We start from the raw sequence: 24,480 nt of genomic DNA, 5'->3' as shown, positions 1-24,480 counted from the left end.
ATGCAACCACAAAATGTGCCAAACTACATAGAGCACAATAACATTATATCTTCTATTAAACTGCTAAAATCCTTTAAAGAAATAAGAAAAGCACCATCTTTAAATGCCAAATTTATAACAACCTTAACTTCTACAATTGATTTACAAAGTGGTGTATTAATCTGTATGGATACATATGTAATTTCCGTTTTTGAAAATATCCATGCATACTTTATATTTGATTCACATAGTCAAGATGAAAAAGCAATACCTCATCCTAATGGACCATGCATTGCTCACAAAATAAACTATATTAATGAAGTAATAGAATACATCCTCGAACTAGCTTACAAACTAAAGATAACAAATTCAGATAGTATTACTTTACAATTAACTCCAGTGAAAATAAACACAATTAGCAAAGTGTCATTTAAAGTAACACAAAGAAACCACAGCAAAAAAAATGTAAAAACTATAAAGGACATATATGTCCATACTACAAAAATAGCTCTAAATGCATTAACACATATTTCTAACATAACTACTAGCAACATTAATGGACTAACAAACACATTAACACATAATGATGAATTACAAACTCAAACAGTAGCTAGGATACAAAATAACAATAGCAGAAAAAGAAAGCATACAGAACACAAAGAAAATGCAGATAACAGTGATACAGATATAACTTTACAAACAACTACTGACATAATCACTAACTTTCATGCGCAAATAGCATATGGGCCAGAATATGCCTGCACTATTTGCATAAACAAAGTTTGCAAAAAACACACAATATTAAGAAACAGGCAAAATTCATAGAATGTAACATTAGCACATGTCAAACAGATGATATATGCAATCATGTTACACATATATTTGTAAAGATAAAATGCCACGCTGTTCTTTTTATAATGGGATGACCTTTCCGTAAATCCCAGCAACCTTACACTTGCATAATTTAGAAGAAAGATTAGTATCACCAAGAATACCTTTCTTACAAATTAGTTTTTCGGTTCCTGTGGTATGATACTTGTATGAAAATACAAATGTTTGCTTAATAGCTGATTACAGTAGCACAGTAAGGTTGGACAGAGATGTCGAAAAGAGGCGCACAGACAAGTTTGAATCAGTCTCAGCAATGTTTATATTTCAAAACACTAGTTGCTTAATTATACAATGATATTCAATTTGTCACATAATCATGTGAAAAACAAAACACAAAAAACATAAGGGTGCACAGTGTCCCAAGTGTATATATATGAAACCAAAACTAATTCAAACAACACACAAATAAACATGAGCACAACGGTTTCTTATAGGATGACCAAAAAGAAGGAAAATGACCTAAGTATTAATAAATAATTCTATTTAGTGACCATATATAATCATAGGCACTAGTTATAGGTTCAATTCCTTATGGCGTCGACGGCGTTTCAACCCTTGAGGATATGGGTCTCATCAGGACAGGACATTTGGGGACATCTACAATTAAAAAGGACGAAGTGGAGATAAGTGTCTGAAGTGACAAATTTATAATCTAATAGATGTGTATACAAGGGACCAATATACCTGTATAGGGACTTGCTATCACCCATACGTGATGATGAATTAAAAAAGACTTACAGGTAGCCCAGCCGGGTACTGTTGTCATATGTAAGACAAAATAGGAAAATGCATCAAGGAAACAGAATAGTTGTCACTTACTGACATTTTTAAAGGAAGGCAAGGTACTCACCACTGTAGTTGACAGCGACTCACGATGACGGTGTTCACACTCCGTGAGTTTGTTATATAGACAGGACAATGCCTGTAAGCATTTAGCTGGCACCTAATAGTGCATGATGTATCAGCGTCGTAATCGGGTGATATTTAAATACAGGACGATACCTGTTGGGAAAAGCGAACGTATTGTGAGTAATGCAATTTCTAAAGATTTCCGGGTCTTATTAAAAAACGGTCCTGGTAACGTAATCATACCTGAGGGGATCTTCTAACGCTCAATGGCGTTCCAGCAGTTTCTCTCCGCGGTTCGATGATGCGGAATCTGCTTGCACTTCCGGATAAAGCCATTGGTAGACCTGACTGGGAGAGTTACGAGAACTCGATCCACCGCCAGGCCTCACAATGGAATGTCGAGTGTGAACGGACTGTGTTATAGCCGGCCAGAGAAAGTTAAACCGTAGGGTTTACCGTTATGGCGTCTGTGGAGCACTGATTGATTTGGCTTTTGCTCGTCCTTCCTGACAGACACGCTAGGAGAAGTGAGGGGACAACGGAGTATCGGCTGTGTAGCGGAAAGCACACACGCCGTAAGCACAACGGTAAAAAAACAGCGAATGCGTATAAAATATTAGCGCAAATATAATGGCAACGGAGAGGAACAGTAAACGAAAGGAGGCAGCAACCAAGCTGTTTACTAAATCTATGGATACGGATACCGCCGGTGTAACAGCACAAATTGCTACCGGTGGAACAGATGACAAACGTAAACTATGGGATGCCCTGTGGAAAACTTTAAAAAGAGAGCAATCGAAAAGTTGGGAAGCAATGGCCCTTCAGCAATATGTGGATGTCGGACGAGTACCACGAGGGTTACGTATATATACAATCCCCACTTTCCAGAATCCAGATCCAGACTTGATAGAAGAGTGGATGCAGAATAATGAGGGATGTTCTAGGAATATGCTCAAAATGCTTATCAAATATTCGGAAAAAGAATGTATTAAACTGAATGAAGAAATTGAAGGATTAATGGATAAATTAAAGGGCTTGTATACTTTGGAAGAATTTGAGGTGGAAATGAATAAAATTAACAAAAAACTGTTGAAAATTGAGGAAGAAATCAAACTAAAAAAGCTATCAAAATTTGAAAGAGATGAAGCGGATTATAAAAACGGACAGATCCTAACATTTAGCAAAAAGTTTGACCATTCGAGAAAAAATACAACTGAGCAAAATAAACAATTGAGATCACCACCTCCACAAACAGAAGAGGCACCAGTGCTGGAAGGAAGCAGCAGCTCAACAGCCGAGAATAATGTAACCAATGTGCCCAGTGCGGCGGATGGGGTAAAAGAAAGTTTTTTAAAAGAAATCACGCTAATGACAAAAGGAAGAGCCCAAAATATCCAAGTCAACAGCGAGAGCCCAATACGAGGTCGTGGTCGAGGAGGCAGAGGAGGAAGAGGGAGGAATTAAGCTACAAACAGCACAGAAGGAACCCCAGTGGGAATGGTGACCAGGGGAAGAGAAGCAGCAAAGAAATGAATAGCCTAACTGTGGTAAACCTCTCAAATTATTTACTTTCTGATGTTGAACTAGATGTGTTAGCTAAAGGACTGTCATTTTGCCCATCTTCAAAATTTAATTATACAGAAACTAGAATTGACCTTTTTAATTTCACTAGAAAGTTGAAACTGAGAAAATGGTTTGCTAGCCATAAGAACAGGAAATCACAAAATATCTCTGAGACTCCAACTAATCTTAATGTACTGGATTTAGAAACCCTACATGTGGTACATGAATTGGGTAATGCAGAAGAATTCATTGATGATCCTTTTTTGAATTTAATGAATACGGACATTGATATTGGAATGAGTGGCAAAAGTAATTTCAAACCTAAATCCGTTTTTATCCCACAAATAAACAATGATGCAATTAATTGCTTTGAAAAAGGGATGATTCATGAACTTATGAATATTGACAAGAAAGGATCTAAGAGTAAACAAAATTTGTCTAAGAATCAAAGAGAGGCCATTAGGTCATTGGAAGAACTCAGAGACATAGTGATTAAAAAGGCGGACAAGGGAGAAATGTAGTGGTCTGGCCTTTACAAATGTACTTGGATGAAGGCTTGAAACAATTATCAGATTGTACAAAATACTGTGTGGTGACAAGAAAAGATTATGATGCAACAATAGAAGATGTGTCTAAAAGATTGATGGGGTGGAGAGATGATGGTATCTTGGAACAGAATGAATACCTTTTTTTGAAATGTAAAGATCCCAAAATCCCAATTCTATTTCTCTTGCCTAAAATCCATAAACATGCCACTATACCACCAGGGAGACCTATAGTATCTTCACGAGGTAGTGCATTGGAGAATGTATCAAAGTACGTAGACCACTTCCTTCAACCTTATGTACAGGGTTTACCTGCCTATATAAAGGACACGGGCGATTTCTTGGAAAAGATTAACGGAATTGAATGGAAAGAAAGTTATCTCCTAAAAAGTATGGATGTGTGCAGTCTCTACACCAGCATCCCTCAGGTGGCGGGTGTAGACGCATGCAGACACTTTTTGAGAGAAAGGTCATTATCATTTCTGTTGCATACAGACATGATATTGGAAATGATTGCGTTATGTTTGAAAAACAACTTCTTCATCTTCAATAAAGTTTTATACAAACAGACCCAGGGCACGGCAATGGAAACCTGCTTCGCCCCCAGCTTTGCAGGTCTTTACCTCCGCTGGTGGGAGGAGCAGGTGGCCCGGAAGATCAATTATTATCAAGATCATGTCGTCCTCTGGGCACAGTACATTGACAACATATTCTGTATCTGGGATGGTGACCAAACACATGCAGAGGAATTTGTCAGGATTTTGAACCAAAATGATTGTAACCTACAATTCACCAGTGAAATGAGCAATGAAAGAATTGAATTCCTAGAGCTAGAACTAAGTATTGCAAACAATACAATATGTAGTAAACTACACAGAAAGAAGACGGCTGGAAATAGCTTGTTGTTAGCCCAAAGCTGTCATCCAAAAAATTTAATCAACAGTATTCCCTATGGGGAACTGTTGCGTGCTAAACGCAACTGCAGTTCACAAGATGACTACGTAAAGGAAGAGCAAGTTATGATAACCAGGTTCAAAGATCGGGGCTATAGCTTTTCAACTATTCAATCAGCAGTTGACAAAGTCGCTCTAATTAAAAGGGATGAATTTCTCAAAGATAAAGAGAGTGAACAGACCACAGAGGATAAGATGAGGTTTATCACTACATACCACAGCCAAGCATGGGAGGTGCGTAGAAGTTTAAACAAGTTCTGGGATGTTCTTAGAACTGATGGTGATTTAAGGGACAATCTTGGAGACCAGCCGTCGATAACTTTTAGACGGAGCAAATCATTAAAAGACATGCTTATGAAAAGTGAGATTAGGGAAACAAAAAAACTGAACCCAACACCAGGGTTCTTCACATGTTCAAAATGTAAGGCTTGTCGCTTTAGTCAGAATTGCAAAATGGTCAAATTATGTAAAGACAAACCTGCATTTAAAATATTGAAACACCTTTCCTGTGACATAGAGTTTGTAGTCTATGCCTTGAAGTGCCCATGTGATCTATTTTACATAGGCAGTACCACCAAAAAAGCGAAATTACGCATTTTAGAACATCTACGAGCAATTGCTAAACACGATAAACAATACCCGGTTGCTCGACACTTTTTTGAAAAACACAATCAGAATCAAAATCTGCTCAAATTCTGTGTGCTTGATGCAATACCCTTAAGAGAGAGAGGAGGGAATCATACACTGGAATTAAGCAAACTTGAGTCGAGGATGATCATAAAGTACAACACAGTGATCCCATTTGGTTTAAATTTTGATGATGAGATTTTAATACACTTAAGATAAAGTATCAATCCGTATTCTCACCCTTTCCTAACTGTATACCTTTTTTAAAGTTTTTTAAAGTTTTAGTTTTAGTATTTCTTTTGACACTGAAGGGTTCCATTTTTAAATATAGATTGTGTTTGTTCCATTGCAGACAAATGAAGGAACTTCTAAATATGATTATCAAGAAATTTGGAAATGAAGCTCACTGGAGCAACATCAAAGAATGACTATATTTGTGAGCCCAATTGGGTACAATTGTGAAGAATACAACCAGGGTGTTATTACTTATGTTGTCTTTATTTAAAAAAATCAACAAGTTGGGTGGTAGAGACTTATAGTAGGAATAGCCCACTTGGGCAGGACTGCTGTTACAATACTGATGCCTTTTGGTTTTTCACTTGAAACCATGTTTTCGACAAATTTAGTATGATGCACAATATAAGGTTCTTGTGATTATGTAAAAGTTGGAAAAAAATGCATGGAAGTAAAAACGAGAGTATTTTTACTATGTTTATGAAATTTACGTCAATGTGACCCTGTACCTTTAAAAATGTGAAATAAACTTTATTGAATTACCCGTGACAAAGCAGTGAGGTTAACTGCGAAACGCGTCGGGTTTGCCCGTATGTCTAAATAAATACAGTTTAAAAAATTGTGGCCGCGGCACCAGTGAGTTTATTCTCGAGCAACAGGGGTTTAAGTTGGAATATATATATATATATATATATATACAGCACGTGACTCCTCTGGATCTCTCGGTGTTTCAGCAACCACGCAGCACACCAGCAAACAGGAAGGAGACGGACCACAGCACATCAGCAGAGTTGTTTTTTATTGAACAACAGAAAGCAGCTACGCGTTTCTGGCAAGATGTGCCCTTGTTCACGCTGCCTATATATATATTTATATGTGTGTGTATGTGTATGTATATATATATATATATATATATATATATTGTGCATATATATATATGCACAACAAAATCCACTCCAATTTCCTGACTGCAAAGAGAGGGACACAAACCACTTCCAGATAAGGCTTGTTATTCCTTTATTTTCCACGATATATATATATATACATAAACACACACACATATCTCTCTCTATATATATATATATATATCTATAGTATTTTCCTGTGTTGTTCCATCAAACAACCAATCTTCAATGCTAAAATACAATGCAGTGCTATATTAATACTCCAATATCCTATCAAATATTGAATGGACTTAGTAAACAAAGAATACAATATACCCAAGAGGTCCCAACATCTATAGGGGACACTCAAACCATTCCTCTTAAGATAACATTGGCCATGGGACTCCATGTTACCTGCAGTTGCCCTACTTATAAAAATGCTAATATTTTTTTAAACAGAAGTTCTGGTATCAGATTTTATTGTGTGTAATTATTATTTGTATCATAGTTTCATAAGTGCAGATTCCCTATGATCCCCTGGAGTGAGCAGTGCCTCCTCAAATTACCTCTAGGACAGAGGTCTTCAAACTGTGGGACGCGGCCCCCTGGGGGCGTGAATGTGTTCTCAGGGGGCGCCAATGAGTCTGCAATTACATGTAAAAAGAATAGCCTGGAAGCGCGAAAGGTGCGTTTCCAGGCTGTCTTCTTTTACATGCAGCAGTTAAAGCCCATTTAAAAAGTGTGGGAAGGTAGGCTTTTGATATGGTCGGTCAAATATATCATTTTAAAGGGTGAGAAGTTATTGTAAACATTGAAAAGCATAGACACAGCCATTAAACGGCATTAAGGAAGTGTTGATTTCTCTTTTAAGGGTTGGATTGCTTTCCTCTGTATTCCAGTGGGAAATCGTGTGAGTTTTTTTCTTCGCATTTTACTTGCTTGATACTGTTGGAAGATATTCTGCTGTAATTTTAATTAAACATATAATAAATGTATTCTGGTTTTGATTCAGATTCTTTCTGTAGGTAGGTGTTTCTGTGTAGGAAACAACTGGGTTATTTAAAATGTTTGTGCTTATGGGTGTCTCAGAGAAAGCTACATATGTGTAAGTGTTATTTCTTGTGTGCATGTAAGAGAGTAAAACATATGAAGGGTGAGCATGTGTGTGTGTGTGTGCTTGTGTGCATGTAAGAGTTATATATGCACATAACATGGCCCAAGCAACAAGGGAGGGAGGCAGGGGGCTAAATAGACTTTTTGATTATGCTGGATTTTCACACAAGCAGAAAGCCTTCTTTGGCCATCTAGCCTAGAAGTAATAGCCCTGTTTAGTGGGCAGAGTGGACAGCCTGCTTCGCAGAGCTGTAGATTTCATTGGTGCTGCAATTGCAGGCCATAATTGCTGTGCCAGTGTTCTTTGATCTTCTAAACAATGGTCTAAGGGAGCAGAGAAACTCTCCCCTTGGTTTGGGCATCAAAGAGGGAGAGTGACACAGAGAGGGGAGGGAGAGGGAAGATGAGATATGGGAGGGAGAGAAATGGTGTGAGATGGGAGCTCATTTTAACAAACGTCAGAGATGACAGCAAGGCAGAACCTATCCTTAGTAAAACTGGTGCAGTGACAATTTTGCCCAGGTGCCCACTGCATCATAATTATGAATGCTTTGCAATACAAAGTGGACATGGGGGCTCATTTTCTTTGCTGGTGTTAGAGCGGATGGATTTCTTGGCACAAAAATGGGGGGCAGCGTGCAGTAGCTCATTTTCTTTCCAAAAGAGACAAGACTTGTTTCGAGTTTGAAGTGATGGTCAGACAAAAGGCGGGGAAGGAGAGAAAGAAGAAGGGATAGCCTGCTTGTCGGGGCTACAGCCATCATTAGTGCAGCAGTTGGAGTGCATTGGGGCCCACAGTACCCCAATTATGTGCAGTAGTGTTTTTGGTGAATTATGTTCTTGTTTAATGCTGTTGCATTACTTGTTTAATTCTTGTTTAATGCTATTGCTGTTTTATGCGTATAAAAAATGAAAAATGAGCGAGGTGAGGCAGTCTGTTGTCAATCAACGTATTCAAAAAATCTTCAGTGTGTTGATTTATTTATGTGCATATGGGGTACCACACTCTGACTGCTGGGCGTCCGTAAAACATAAAGCAAATAACGCTAGGTGTGTCACACCTAGTGTAATTTGCTTTTTCATAAATCCCACATTTAGTGTGGCTACTGAGCTACGGAATCCCAGCCCTGAAATTATGTCATGATCCTCGCCCTCTGTGATCATCCCTACCCTTCCCACTCCCCAAATCCTTGCCAGATAGTTTTGGAGGGGGGACCCCACTTCAAAACATTTTGCTTAGGGGGGCTTAGAGCAAAAAAGTTTGAAGACCTCTACTCTAGGCTCTACAGTTCAATGGGTGTAACTTTTTGTGCTAGTGATGTGCAGTGGAGCTTGAGGCCATAAAACACCAGTGGTGAATGACAACGCGCCAAGGATACTCCTCTGAAAACACCTACTGCCTCAGGACCGATGACAAGGCCTGAAAGTGGGCATTCCTGCTTCAGATTTTCAGGTACCTTATGTCCACAGGTTGCAATTGTGAATGATGATACGAATATATGATGTTACAACGCATACCATTACAATGCTTACTTTTACAACGTGGATTTTACAACGTGACTACCACTACAGCGCTTGTATTTACAATGCATACCATTACAATGTATATTAATTCTCCTATCTTAAAATATAAATAATGTTACTGAAAAAAAACACAAAAACATTTTAATGATTGAAAAATTATGTTATCTAAAAATTAAAAAATATATACTTTTTTAACATAGAGAAATTTTCTTTGATAAACATCACATTTTACACAAAAACACTCTACACTCTGTGGCAAAAGCAGCATCCACATACAAAGCAGAAGAAACAGGTATCCCTCCACTAATTCCACTAAAGCAGCCGACCCATCATCTATTCAAAATGGCCCCCATTCTCAAACGAAACGTATACACCAACATTACACACGCAACATAATACATATACATTCTGTCAGGTTCTGAATCACGTGGAAAAATCTTTTTCGGAGCATATTATCTTTACGATTTTTGTTTACCCCTAACAAACGTATAAATTAAGCCAACCATCATTTTGATGCACTGACTTCCCTGGTAGCCACACACATCTGGAGTAGGAGGAGAAAAGTGTCAGCATGGACTTCAAACACTGCAATCTATTGAAGTGAGTGTAACTTGAAAATGAAACACATTAAGGGGCCGATTACGATCTCGGTCAGAAAGCTTCCGACCTCAGGTCAGTGGCTTTCCCACCGAGAATGTTGGTTTCACTTCCGACCCCCTACATATAATTTAAGTGGTTGGAAGTGAAACTGGCTGGTCATTCTGGCTGGATTATGGCGGGATCAAGGAGCCCTTCGGCCAGTTGGAGACCGACCCGTAATCTATTACAATGCTTGGTTTCTGACAGGCTTTCCATGCCGGGATTTCTGACATGGAAAGCCTGTCAGAGAGCGGGTTTGTGGGCCCCCAGCAGGGCCCCCTTCAGTTTGCAGGCTCCGATTGGGGGCCGAGGGGGCCCCAAAACCCTGCACTGTGTGGCTGGCAGCCTGAAGTGCATGGGCACAACCTCCGAATTCCCTATGGGAGCTTGTGCTACGGCCGGTTTATGGCTGTAGCACATGCTCCCATAGGGAAATGGGAGTATGCGACCGGACCATGTGCAGCCGCATTGTACTTATTAAGTCTGGACCGTTGACTGGAGGTCGGTCGGTCCCGTTTCCGCGACAATAACGGACCAACATCATAATAAGCCCTTAGATAGAAAACAATTAACAAACCAAAAAATATTTTTCCATTTTTTATATATTCACAGAACTTGCAAAACAGATCCAGCAATACAATACCCATTTTCTATCAAAAGTAAGAGAATGTTTGAAATTAATCTGATTTTACTTTAAATGGAGAAAAGCAAAAGTCATAAATTACATTTTCATTTTCGAAAACATTCACAGACTTTGACCATGGACATACAACAATCAATATTGAAACACATTTCAGAGGAAATTCTTCTGTAAGTATACAAAGAAAACTATATTTCCAGTTTTAAATAAATAAGGTATCTTGGGGAATGTGCTGGTCAGTACTATGAGCAAAATTACTATTCTAACTCCGTTGGGTGCTGGACTTTGTGAAGGTGCTGAACAGTGGTGGGGGGCAAAATTACTATTCTTTTTTTTTGGGGAAAAATATTTTTATTGCGGAAACACAGAAGGCACAGGTCTTCAAAGCCTCTCAGGTAGATTGAGGGCAAGATTGGCTACATGCCACATTCAAGGTAAAACACAGCCATATGGGCCCACATCCCGGAGGCTGGGCGGCGTAGAATCAGAGCATGTCTCAAGTAATCATAGCCGTACATGAACAGTATGCAGACATCAGGATATCCGCTGACTTTTATATATACATATTCTCTTCTATGTCCTCCATGTAATCCTACTCCTATCTCTCTGGATAGATATGCTTTTCAGTAAACACAATTTCAACAAAAAACGACAAGAACAACCCCCCGTGCGTGGCATCAGTAATAAAGCATGTTGAAAAGTCAGGTCATCCATGTGGGGCCCAAAAGGCGCAGGCATCACATCTAGAAACAGACATTCGGGAATCAAAGCAAATCGCAGATATATACACAGGGAACATTAGTTCGCGTGGAGCAGGGCATTACCCCGGACCAGGGCCCACCAACCCTTCTCCCTCTCCATCCCCCTCGGAACAAGATTCCCTAGAGGGTGAACAATTCGGCACTGGTGGCATCTGAATCATCATCCGTCAACCCCTCTGCACACATCATCCTCCAGGCAAGCAGGTCATCCTGGAGCTTCCCATCACGGCGTGTGCGCTGCATATGCGTCTCCTCAGCTAGGGACCACTCGCTAGCATCTCTCAGCCAGAGGGACAACTCAGGAGCTCTCTGCCCCATCCAGGTGATGGCCACACGCCGTCTTGCCAACACTAGCAACAGTTGTAGAAACTTGTAGGACAGGTTTCTCTTTTTGGGCTTGGGTACCAGGGCCAAGAGACAATGGAGCAGGTCTAGAGAAATCCAGAGTTTTGTAGCACGACCAATATGGTCCACCACTTCCCTCCAAAAGTTGCCGACCTGCGGGCACTCCCAGGCTAGATGGAAGAATCCAGCTCTCTCCGCCCCACACCTAGGGCAGTTGTGCCGCCTATCTGCAGAGATGCGATTCAAAGAGACCGGGGTCATATAGGTGCGGTGGACAAAGTTAAAATGGATCAGCTTGAACCGTGCATTACACAAGACCTTCCAAGTCAGGAGCCCAATACGCTTGCGTTGTCCCAGCTCTAGAGCCATCCCCAAGTCTGCCTCCCAGGGCGCCCAGGACGGTGCAGTCGGCGGGGTCGAGTCCCGACGCATGGCTGTGTAAAACAGGGAGACCAGCCTCCTCCCTCTGCCACACGATAAGAGGATGTCGAGGGTATGGGTCAGCGGGGGCGCCTCCGGGAATTGAGGCCACGTTGTTTTAGCTACTTCCTGGAGCCCTCTGTAGTGCAGGTGTTGTCCCCTGCTCAATTCAAAGGACTCCGTGGCCCATTCAAAGGACACAAAGGAGTCATCCGGATACAGGTCCGCCAGGATCTCACATCCTCCATCCCGCCATTCCCGGTAGGACACATTCTCCTCCATCCGGAGCACCGGGGCTAAAATCCACACCAGGAGCTCCCTATGGAAGGGGGCTCGTCTCAATACCTTTTCGACAAATCGCTGCCAGACTCCCGCCGTGTGACGCACCACGGAGGGCAATGCCTCGTCTGCTCCCCTTCCCTGCATCAAAGCCTCTCTCAGAGCCTTCTCATTTGCTCTGCCTGACAGAAGTTGCAGCTCCCAGTTATCCTCATCAGCGAACCACTGTGCAGCTGGCAAGAGCTGTGCCGCATAGTAATAGAGGTCAAACCTTGGGGCCTCCAGGCCTCCCTCCTCCCAACTCCGGACCACTGTGCTCTAAGCTACTCTACTACGCCCACCCGCCCAGAGCAGAGATGTGAGCAGGGAATCGAGCATGCAAAATATACGTGAGGGAAGCGGGCGCAGGGAATTTTGCAAGATATATAACATTCTAGATAGCATCACCATCTTGGCAACCGCCAATCATCCCATAAGGGAGAGAGGAAGCGTGTTCCAGAATGACACAGATTGGTGTAGAGTCCGGAGCACTCGGTCGGCGTTGCGGGCCAACAGTTGTTCGTCTGTCGAGGCCACCTGGATGCCCAGATATCGGAACGCCTCTCGCTCCCATCGAGCCCTAGACATGAGGGATCCATGCCTGGATCGGCAGCACAGCCCGCCAGCGGGAAAATCAGAGATTTTCCAAGGTTGATGCGCAGTCCTGAGGCTGCGCCAAAGCGGTCCAGAATCCGCATCAAGACAGGAAGCGAGTCGCTGGGGGACATCAAATAGAATAAAGTGTCGTCGGCATAGAGGGAGATCACGTTCACGGTGTCTCCCACCTTAATGCCCCATCTCTCCAACTCAGTGCAAGCGGCAACTGCCAAGGGTTCTATTGCCAGGGCAAATAACAGCGGGGAGAGGGGGCACCCCTGACGAGTGCCTCTCCCCAGGGACCACTCCTCAGAACGGGCCGACCCAAGCTGAACTCTAGCTCGGGGTGCCCCATAGAGCACTCGCATCCAATTACAAAACACTGGTCCGAACCCCGTCGTCTGGACCATCTCCAGTAGATACCCCCAGTTAACCGTGTCAAGAGCCTTGGCTAGGTCGATTGACACCAGTACATGAGGGTCTTCCCTTCCGCGTACCTCATGGAGGATATGATTCAGGCGGCGCAAGTTCATTGACGTGTTGCGGCCAGGGATGAACCTAATTATAGGCCCATCTCTCTGCTGCCGGCCCTCACGAAGATTCTGGAAAAGCACGTTCAAGGCGTGCTCTCCAATTTTCTTGAATCTAATGAGATCCTGCACGCCACCCAATCGAGCTTTTGCCCCCATCTCAGCACTGAGACTGCGCTCCTGGAGGTTTCGGAAACCATTAAAGGGGTTCTGGACTCTGGGGGCAAAGTCATGCTGGTGATGTTAGACCTGTCGGCGGCTTTCGACACCGTTCCCCATGATGGTCTTCTCGCTAGACTCTTCGAGATTGGCCTACGGGGGACGGTGTTCGATTGGTTTTCCTCCTTTCTAGCCGGCCGCCGGCAAACGATCTGGGCCCCGCCTGATTCTGCCGTGATGCCGCCTCTGGGAGTCGGGGTCCCTCAGGGCTCTATTTTGAGCCCGACCCTCTTTAACATCATTATGACCCCGCTGGCGGCGTTGGTGGAGTCGCATGGTGCCCAGATCGTATCCTACGCGGATGACACCCAGCTCCTCTTCTCTTGTAAGAGAGGAGGTGACTTTGATGGGGAGAGTATTCGGGATTGCCTTGGGGCTGTTTTTCATTGGTTCCATCTTAACAGCCTTAAGTGCAATTCCGACAAGTCCGAAGTACTTTTCTTTGGGTGCGACACAGAGCCAGATTGGCAGACTTGGTGGCCACTGGATATGTTCCCTCCGTCTTGCTCCTCTCAGGTTGCTAAGAATCTGGGGGTGAAGATGGATAACAGGTTAACCTTGAAATCCCAGATCCTGGGGGTGTCGGGCGTCTGCTTTGGCATCCTTAGGATGCTGCGGAGGTTCCTTCCTCTGTTATCTGTGGAACATAGGACGCTGACAGTTCAGGCTCTGATTGGGTCCAGGTTGGATTATTCCAACATTCTTTACCTGGGCCTTCCAGAGTACTTGCTGCAGCGGCTTCAAGTGGTGCAGAACGCCGCGGCCAGGGCAATCTTTGGCCTTAGTAGGCGCTCCAGTGCCTCGGGCCTGTTGGCAACTTTACATTGGCTGCCCATCCGCAAGAGGATCGCCTTTAAGGCGCTGACCTTGGCCTATAAAGCTCTTCACAAGGGGGGAGCTAAGTACCTCCAAAAGAGACTGGTCTTTTATCATCCGACCAGGTCTCTGAGGTCGGAATCCCTGCACCTTGCTGTTGTTCCTCGGGTAAAGAAAGCGCGCCTTGGAGGCCGCTCTTTTGGATTGCTGGCGTCTCAGCTGTGGAACTCTTTGCCACTGGCCCTGCGGGGAGCCACTAGCTTGCTGGCTTTTAGGAAAGGCCTTAAAACTTGGCTGTTTACTCAGTAGCTGGTCTCTCCTGTAATCCTTGGCTCACATTTCTTTTAGCTTTTATTTGGTGTTATGTTGTAATGTCGCAGTTTTTCTCTTTCTCCAATAAAGCGCCGGGACACTCTTTTTGAGTAGCCGTGCGCTATAGAAATGAATAATTAACATAACATAACATAACATAACACTGATCCGGGTGGATCAAGTGGGCCATATGGGGGGCCAGGCGAGCGGCCAACAGTTTAGTGAGGATCTTCGCGTCCGTATTGATCAGGGTGATAGGTTGGAACGCTGCAGGATCACAACCGTCTCCACCCGGCTTCAGGATCATACAGACCTCTCCCTGGTTCATGGTGGGTGGTAGATCGCCAGATTCCAGGGCTTCATTATAAACTTGCAACAAGAGGGGGGCCAGGACGTCACCTAACGCATGATAAAATTCAGGTGGGAAACCGTCCCCGCCTTGGGTCTTAGCCCGCGGTAGGGCGGCTAACGCGACGTTGATCTCCCGAAGCGTCAACCCTGCATCTAGTTCCTCCGCCGCTTCTCCCGGAAGGGTCTGGAGAGCCAAATCTTGAAGATAGGGGTGATAGGATGCCTCAGTGATCAAGGGGTCAGCTGCATACACGGTCTGCAGGTGTGATCGGAGGACCTCAAGTATAGCAGCCTCCGAGTGGACCGTAATACCAGTAGGAGCCCATAGGGCAACTATCCTTTCAGGTGCGAACTCCCGTCGAAGAATCCAGGCCAGCAGTCGGCCAGACTTGTCACCCTCTCGGTGGAGACGCTGTCTGTACTGGCACAGAGTGAATTTATCAAAGGCGGGTGAGAATGTCGTGTACAGACACCTGTGCCGCCCTCTCCGCCTCCTGAGCCAAGATGTCAGGATCCGGCCGAGTCTGACAGCGGCGGAGCACATCCTCCGCATCACGTAGGTCAGATAGCAGCTGCCTCCGGACCCCATATGCGAGACCCATACAGGTCCGCGTACCACTGCCTTCAGGGCCACCCATCTGGTGGAGTAGGGCAGGTCACCAACCTCCCAGTTCAAGTCTATGTAATTTAACAGGGTAGTCGCCACGTGATCTCTTCCCACTTGGTCCTGGAAGATGTCCATCGGCATTCGCCATGTACGGGGACGGGCAGCCTGATCAGCCCATTGTGCCACACATGTCACCGGGGCATGATCAGACAGAAATCGGGCCTTGTGTGTAACCGTCAAAGTGAGAGACGGAGCAACATTGGCCGCAAGGACGCGGTCCAATCTACTATGGGTTTCGTGCATTGGGGTGTAACAGGTGTATAGTCTCTGAGTGGGGTGGCTCATTCGCCACACGTCCACAGCCCCCAAATTATGCATTACTTCCTTGAGCCGCGCCGTCATTCGTGGCTTTGTGCCAGAGCGAGGAGATTGTCGATCCATATCCGGGTCTAATACACAGTTGAAATCCCCAAACCAGAGGATGGGAGCATCTAAGTCAGATACAATGAGATCCTGAAGGCGAGAGAAGATACTCGGGTCATCGACATTCGGTGCATAAGAGTTCAAGAGTAAGAATTCCCTGTCATCCAGCCTGATCCGAAGAAGCCGATACCTGCCTTCACTGTCTGCTTCCACATATTGACGCAAGTCAAAAAGAAATTCCCTTTGGGTGAATTTGCAAAAGTACATAAATACTCACAGAACATACATTAAACTATTGACATGGAAGCAATGTAAACACTTGAAAATTACAATGTATGTGAAAACACTCTGGCAAAGAAATGAAGTATAAAACAATTTATTATGCAAGCATTACATCAATTAAAAACTAAAAATTAAAAATTAAAAATTGGGAAACATACATAGGACGGTACAATTAACAATAAAAAACAACATTCCAATTAAAAAGGAGTGCGCAGGGAAAAGGATTAAACCCAAACACAAGCGTTAATTTTGAATTTCTCTTTGACTTATAGTCCCTGATTAACTCCTAGGGCGTCGACGCGTTTCGGCGGTACAATCAATCAGATCCGCCTTCATCAGGACATTATACAAATAGTGTTTCCCAAACAAATTCTGAAATTTAAACAAGATCAGCTTTAGGCATAGAAAATAGGCAAAGTAGATCCAATTGAAGTAACAGAAATGTGGGCAAAGAATATTTTAACAAATATTTAAAAAATGTAATGTTACAAGCTTTACAGAAAAACACATCTAAACATTGCTTCCAATACAAAAAGAGAGATATACATGATTATCACACAAACATATCACATTATCAAAGATAGCCATATATGATCACATTAGTGCTTAGCACCCAGACATGGTGCATAATCCCATAATCTTATAGTGCATCAATTATCTTCCTACACATCTGTCGATATCACGATTAGGAACCAGGCACAGAATGTTTGCCATTGACTGGCAATGACACCAGATTTGGTTAAAGGAGAGGTGGCGACAAAACCAACGAGCAGTGATACTTCACCTACCTCGAAATAGATGATAGATATAGCAGTGTGTCAAAAAGGGGTATTCCGCCTCCTTATTTCTATGTTGAGGTTTTTCGTCCAGCGAATATTCCTCTGTTTGTATTCAAAGTATCTATTCATAATAGGGATAGATAATGTATTTAACTAGTTCGAATGACAGTTGTTCATAATATCCAATCCTAGCTAGTAATCTTCACAATATGGCTTCTTGGCAAGTATGCAAACTGGCATGTATCAGCTATTTCTAATACACCCCTCCTAGATGTGTAAAACGTAGCCAAGATTGTCTATTACCCGGCTTATTGTATTTATTATGCGTTTTATATAAAAGGAGTCATTTTATACTATTTTTCAGACTCATACATGTTGGAGCAGCAAGAGACATTCTCATGCTCATATATATCAGGGCAGAAAACAACATTGTATGTTTCCTAATTCGATAAACCCAATACACGCAAACGCTAAACAACTCATGAGATAGCGCAAGACAGGGCGCAGTTTATTTATCCCTATACTTACTTTTAAAATTTCAATGAATCAGCTTATTTAATTTACATGGGGATATCGAGCACGCATCCAGCTAGATTTCTGGAAGCTGAAAGGATAAGAGGCAAGCCATTACTAGTCAGTTTCCATTCCATTGGCGATAGTTAGTGTTTATATCTTAGTTCCGTATACTCACACATCAAAAAATGTAGCTGCCTCATACACACGCGGTAGTTCTAGATACGGTTCCAATTACCGCTTAATACACCACCTTTTTCAGAAATTAGTGGCCACACACAGAGGGGTTAGAGTTTCAGTCTCTGCTTACTCGTATGTTTACCGAAGAGATACCCTCTCTGGAAGCCCTGCAAACAATGACAAATCAAAACGATTCTGTCACAAGATATCCTTACTAATAACGACGCAAGTCACTAGAAGCCTCACGTTCAGGTACAACTCACTCACCTCCTGAGTCTTATTGAAGTGCGTCCCGCGTGTAATTCTGCTCGTAATCCCGGCTAACAATCTTGCTGGAAAACGGGAGGTTTTTTATATACCAGCAAAGCGCGGGTCCGAGATAGTGACGATTACGGAAGTAATAGAACGGGAGGAAAGACTACCCGTTTTACTCGGTTTGTCCGCGGTATGCTTCGGAATTAATTGCTCGAAGGCTAATATTCAAAATTTAAGCGGTACATCAGAATAAAGATTAGAAGAAAAATAGTGAGCTCCTATACGGATATAGTTATTCGAGTGATGTTAATAAGTGTGCATAGATCAAACAGGAAAGTAGTTAACAATGCTAACGTCAGAGAATCGAAAACAATCCTCCTGAGACTATTTCAAATTCTTATGTGGGAGAAACTCTGAGTATTTAAAAGTATACAGGGCTAAGCGCTATATCTCAGACGCGGGCATCTATATATTTGAGATTATACAAACTCAGCACGCATCTTTTCTTACACAGGCTGCTTTCACTGGATTCAAACAATAAATACTGTACAATACAGCGACCATCTATAGGAAATTCATGGTAGTGCGTTTCATTACAGCAAGAAGGCCCCTATATCTAGGATGATACTAAAACGTATGTATCCTATATGGCTCAAATAACGCGGTCCCATTCCTCTCTCGAGTTTAAGCCCCTCTTGACTGTGTCGAGGTAGGAACTGTACCACTGCTCTCTCTCCTTTCTTTTTGAAACCAAATTGCCACCTCTTTTGCCTATTTTGATTTTCTCCATAACGAACCAGCCAAATTCAGTTTCTTTGTGGCCCTTTTCTAAAAAATGGGCCACAATCGGAGCAGTTATTTTCTTAGTCTTAATAGCTGATCGATGTTCCTGGAGTCTGGTTCGAACCTCTCTCCCTGTTTCTCCGACATAGCAAAGGCCGCAAGGGCACTGAAGCAAATAAATGACATTCTTACTCTTACAGTTATTGTGGGTCTTGCAGATTATTTTCTTGGAATTGCATACAAATTCTGACCCCACCATACATTGTGTACAAATATTGCAATTACCACATTTAGTTGTTCCAGTAATTTTAATGCCATCTATTGTCCGTTGGTTGTCAGTTGACTCATCTTTGTAAGTCTGAACAAGCAGATCACGGAGATTCTTGTTTTTTTTAAGGCAAATAGAGGTTTCTCTAGTGCTAATTCCTCTTCATGATTTAAGATGTGCCAATGCCTGTTCACAATGTTTTTTATTTGATTACTGATATTTGAGAACTTGCTGACAAAGACAACTTTGTTGAGGGGCTCCTTACTTTTAGGTGTGTTGCGGATTAGAGCATCCCGGTCAAAAAACCGAGCTCTTTTCATGGAGTTTGAGAGTAATTTTTTAGGGTATCCCCTCTCTCTAAATTTAACTCTGAGGTCTTCAGCATGTTTGTAGTAATCATTCAGGTTAGAACAGTTCCTTCGAAGACGAAGAAACTGGCTAAAGGGAATGCTTTCCCTTTGTGATTTTGAATGGAAACTAGAAAATTCTAACAAAGTGTTCTTAGCCATTGGCTTGGTAAATAATTCCACTGCCAGGGCTCCGTCACAATTCTTAATGCAGATATCAAGGAATTCAACCTTGCTGGTACTGTAGGATGAAGTACATTTTAAATTGGGGTCTCCTAGATTTATCCACAGTAGGAATGGAAAGGGGCGACCACTCGGTCCCCCCGAACGTATGGCGGAGTGCCTCGATCCCCCCGGGAAGCCATTTTTGGGTGGGAGGCGCGTCTCGGCTGGTATGCCCGAAGCGGCGTAGCCGGGGCGCGTTTTTTCCCGCCCTAGAGTGGGCTGGCCTAGACACCGACGTAGCCAGCCCCGCCCTAGGGGCAGGCAGGGGCGGGTTTACGCCCGCCCTGAAGACGGATAAAAAGAGACGCAAGACCCGAGGACGTCCTCTTGTTCTTGTGCTCCGAAGCTGCACCTCCTCGCTACACGTGAGCTCGGGACAGAACGAAGAGCCAATTTTGAGCGTTTTGATCTTTTTCTTTGTCTTCTAGATACTTCGCCGGAGAGATGCCCAAGAAAGGCGCAAAGAGAATGACGACTGAGCAGATGGTTCGGGCCCTTGTTAAGGATATGTCCGACATAAAGAAGCGGCTGGCGGAGCGAGACGGGGAGGAGGGCTCGGGCCAACCACCGGCTGGAGGGAGACCTAAGAGGCCGAGAAGGGTTCCAGCCGGAGGGGATGTCCCGGCTCCCTCTGCCCCGCTCGAGGTGCCGACCCCGCTACCGATGGAGGGGAATCCAATCCCCGTTGTCATCACCCCGACATCCAACGAGGATATGCCCCCCGAGCTGGCAGCACAGCTAGCAGCGTGGTTGGGCGATAGTACTGAGGGCGCCACGGCTGCCGAAGCACAGGCGCTGATAAGAAAGCTGCGTAAGGAAAAAGAAGCAGCCAAGGTGACCGCACCGGTGGCGGTGATAGAAAAGCCGCAAGTGGCGGAAGCAGCATCCGGTTCAGGTAAGCGGCCATTGCCGATCGCAAGGGACGAGTCAGCACCCTCTCGGAGAGAAAGATTGGGGCAGCATGTTCCCTTAGCAATAAAAGAAAAGATTTGGGCAGGGGAATACGTGAATATATTCTCCTTGCTTGTCGATCATTATGAGGTAGAGCATGTTAAGAGTCAGAAGGACCTAATGCATCCAAGTGTTTGGCGCGCAAAAATGGCCGCCTTTAAGGTAAATGAGAATATTGGCAACTGGGACAATGCGTGGGGTATTTTTACATCGATTTTGGGGGAACGTAGGCCCGAGTTGCTTCCTGAGTTTCCCATTTATCAATCACGAATTATGGGTTACTCGACAGCGTATCAAGGTAACCATTGGTTCTGTTATGACAATCTGTTCAGGAAAGAAAAGGAGCATAACAAGAGTTTGACTTGGGATTGTTACGATTCTGTGACGTGGGATAAAATGAAAGAATCGGGAATGTTGAAAATGCCATTGGTTGGGAGCAATGTTGTTGATTACTCCCGCCAAAATGTGGGGACGCCCTTTCGACCAAGTACGAGCACCGACGATTATTCGAGACCCGCAGGCAATACAGGGAAAAAGGGTTTCTGCTTTAATTTCAACAAAGGGAAATGTACCAGGCCTCCGGGATCGTGTAAATTCAAACATGAATGTAGTACTTGTGGGTCGTCCCATCCTGAGTCATCGTGCAGAGCCAGAACGAGTGAGAATGGGGGTAAAGGAGGCGCCAAACAGGTCTAAGATAGTCCGAGGGGCGCCTTTGCCAACCCCGATTGATACCTTGGCAATGATTCCCTGGCTCAGCGGATACCCGGATCGTACTTCTGCTGGGGTGCTGCGGAACGGTTTTACACATGGTTTCCGCATCCCGGTGGGGGACTTTCTGGGTGTAGGGACGTGCAAAAACCAACTTTCCGTTTTACAACATACATCTGTAGTGCAAGAGAAGATTCAGAAAGAGGTTTGCCGGGGACGGGTCGCCGGCCCGTTTAGTGTACCCCCGGTACCGTATTTTGTCTGTTCTCCGTTAGGGGTGGTCCCCAAGAAGGACCCAGGTGAGTTTCGTTTGATCCATAATCTGTCTGCTCCACATGGTCTTTCGGTGAACGATGCAATTGATCCAGAGGTTTGTTCGGTGCGATACGCATCGTTTGATGAGGCAGTAGCCATCTTGAATCGCCTGGGGCCCGGGACGTTGATGGCGAAATCAGATATCGAGTCAGCGTTTCGGTTGCTCCCGGTACACCCAGACGACCAGCGTCTTCTGGGATTCAGGTTTCAGGGGTCATTTTACATGGATAGGTGTATGCCAATGGGATGCTCTATATCATGTGCTTATTTTGAGAAATTCAGTACTTTCCTGCAATGGGTGTTCACTAAGAAAACGGGTTTCCGGAATGTAATGCACTACCTTGACGACTTTCTGTTCCTTGGCCCCGCCGGAAATCCCGAATGTGCCCAGGCCTTAGCTGAATTCTGTGTGTTGATGAGTCAATTTGGCGTGCCATTGGCACCAGGTAAAACTGTGGGTCCCACGATTTGCCTCGAGTTTTTGGGGATCGAGTTGGACTCTAGGGAGGGGTGTTTCCGTTTACCAGCTAGCAAAGTGTCGAAATTCAGGGCAGCCCTCCAAGTATGTTTAACTGCATCTAAGGTTACACTGCATCAGTTGCAACAATTGGTAGGGAAGTTGAACTTTGCCTTGAGGGTGATCCCAATGGCCCGCCCCTTTTCCCGCTCAATCGCTCAAGCGATGGTCGGCCTGAAGGAGGGTCATCATCGCACGAGGTTATCGGCCGAGGTCCGCCAGGACATGCGTATTTGGTTAGCATTTTTGGCGGACTTCAATGGTCGAGTCGTCTGGAACAAGCCAGCCGTATCCTCCGAAGAGCTTGGGCTATGGACAGATTCAGCAGGAAGCATAGGTTTTGGCGCCATCTTCGGCACAAAATGGTCGGCACAAAGGTGGCCCCTTTGGTGGCATGAGAAGGGGCTGACGAGTAATATTGCTTTCCTTGAACTATTTCCCATTTTGGTGGCCCTGAGAACCTGGCCTGAAGAGTTCAGAGATCATTCTGTCGTGTTCTGGTCTGACAATATGACCGTTGTAGAATGCATCAATAGTCAGGCAGCCCGTTGTAAACTGATTCTGAGGCTGCTCAAAGAAATTGTCCTACTGTGTATGCAACTGAACGTGATATTCAGAGCAAAACATGTCCCGGGGGTGATGAATCAGGCGGCTGATGCACTGTCTCGTTTTCACATGCAGGCTTTCTCGGGTTTCCTTCCTTCAGCGGACCCAGAGCCGGCACCCTTCCCCGAAGCTCTCTGGTCTCTCGGTGCCCCGAACTTCGTCACCTCGTGGGAGAGAGTCTAGCACCCAGGACAAGGAAGGCATATGAAGGGGCGTTCCAGGCCTATGTAGCCTTTTTGGGGACTGAGAGAGGGGGGCTTTGGGGTCAGGAAGAGTGGGTAGTACATTTTCTGATGTCCTTACGTAGGGCTGGGAAGTCGGTGGCTACAGCCCGAAGGCATCGTGCCGCCATTTCCTTTGTTGCCAGGGCCCATAACATCCAGGACCCGACAGCGTCTTTTGCAGTACAAAGGGCGCTGCGCGGGTGGCAACGCCTTGAGGGTCGCAGAGTAGATGTGAGACGACCGATAGGTCTGGATAGGTTGTCCCAGTTGCTGGCCACACTCCCTACCACATGCTCGTCTCCTTTCGAGACGTGTTTGTTCCGGACTGCATTTACGCTGGCATTTCACGGGGCTATGAGGATAAGTGAGCTGGTTGCAAGGAACAAACAGGATGGGGTGGGAGGGTTGTGCCGGGAACACGTTCAGATCAGGGGCGATGCGATGATTGTCTCCTTTCTCAAGTCCAAGACCGACCAAGATGGGAGGGGGGACTGCACGATCATTCGCAGGACCCCCGGGTCCTCCATGTGTCCGGTACAGTGTTTAGAAGATTACCTAGCACGAAGGGTGGCATCATGGGGGGGGACATTGTTGAGGCATGCAGACGCCACCCCGCTGACGAGGTTTCAGTTTCAACGGGTGCTTGCAATGGCCATTGCCGCAGCGGGCTTGGACCCGGGCGAATTCGGGACCCATTCCTTTCGAATAGGGGCTGCCACTGAAGCTACAGCCAGGGGTCTTAATGTAGAACAAGTGAAACGAGTGGGGCGTTGGTCCTCCAATTGTTATAAGAGATATGTGCGATTGCACATGTTGTGAAGCTGTAATCATGTACTCACGCTTCTTGTCTTTTGTTTGTTTTCAGTTGCGCAAGCCTACGCGGCAGGGCGGACTATGCAGTCGACCCAACACCAGGCCAGCGGTCAGACATCACCGGCTGGGAGAAAGGAGGTGTGGGTCGTGGGCCACTCATACGTGAGACGGGCCGCAGACGTATTCAAAGCAGGTGACATGATTCACGTACCTGGGGAATACGGGTACAGAGTGTCCTTCTACGGAAGAGGCGGTCTCTGTATTGACCAGTTTCAAGCATTCTTTGAGGGTTTGTTAGGGCGGATGAGGTCACCGCCGTCCATAGTCATAGTGCATTTAGGGGGCAATGATTTGGTCACCACCGGTAGACGACTTCTCCTGGAGGCTATGCTTTCCACGGTAAGTTGGTTAGCGAGGAGAGTTCCGGGGTGCATAATTGCGTGGTCTCATATGATCCCACGAAAAGTGTGGCGGGGGGCTATCTCGATCCCTGCTTTGAATCATTCTGTTAGAAAACTGAATAACAAAGTGAGTAGGTTGTTCCGTTCCAAGACATTGCATTCGATCTCGC

The sequence above is a fragment of the Lissotriton vulgaris genome, chromosome 5 (genome assembly GCF_964263255.1).
Source record: "Lissotriton vulgaris chromosome 5, aLisVul1.2, whole genome shotgun sequence".
NCBI lineage: Eukaryota > Metazoa > Chordata > Amphibia > Caudata > Salamandridae > Lissotriton > Lissotriton vulgaris.
This window is presented reverse-complemented; position numbering follows the sequence as displayed.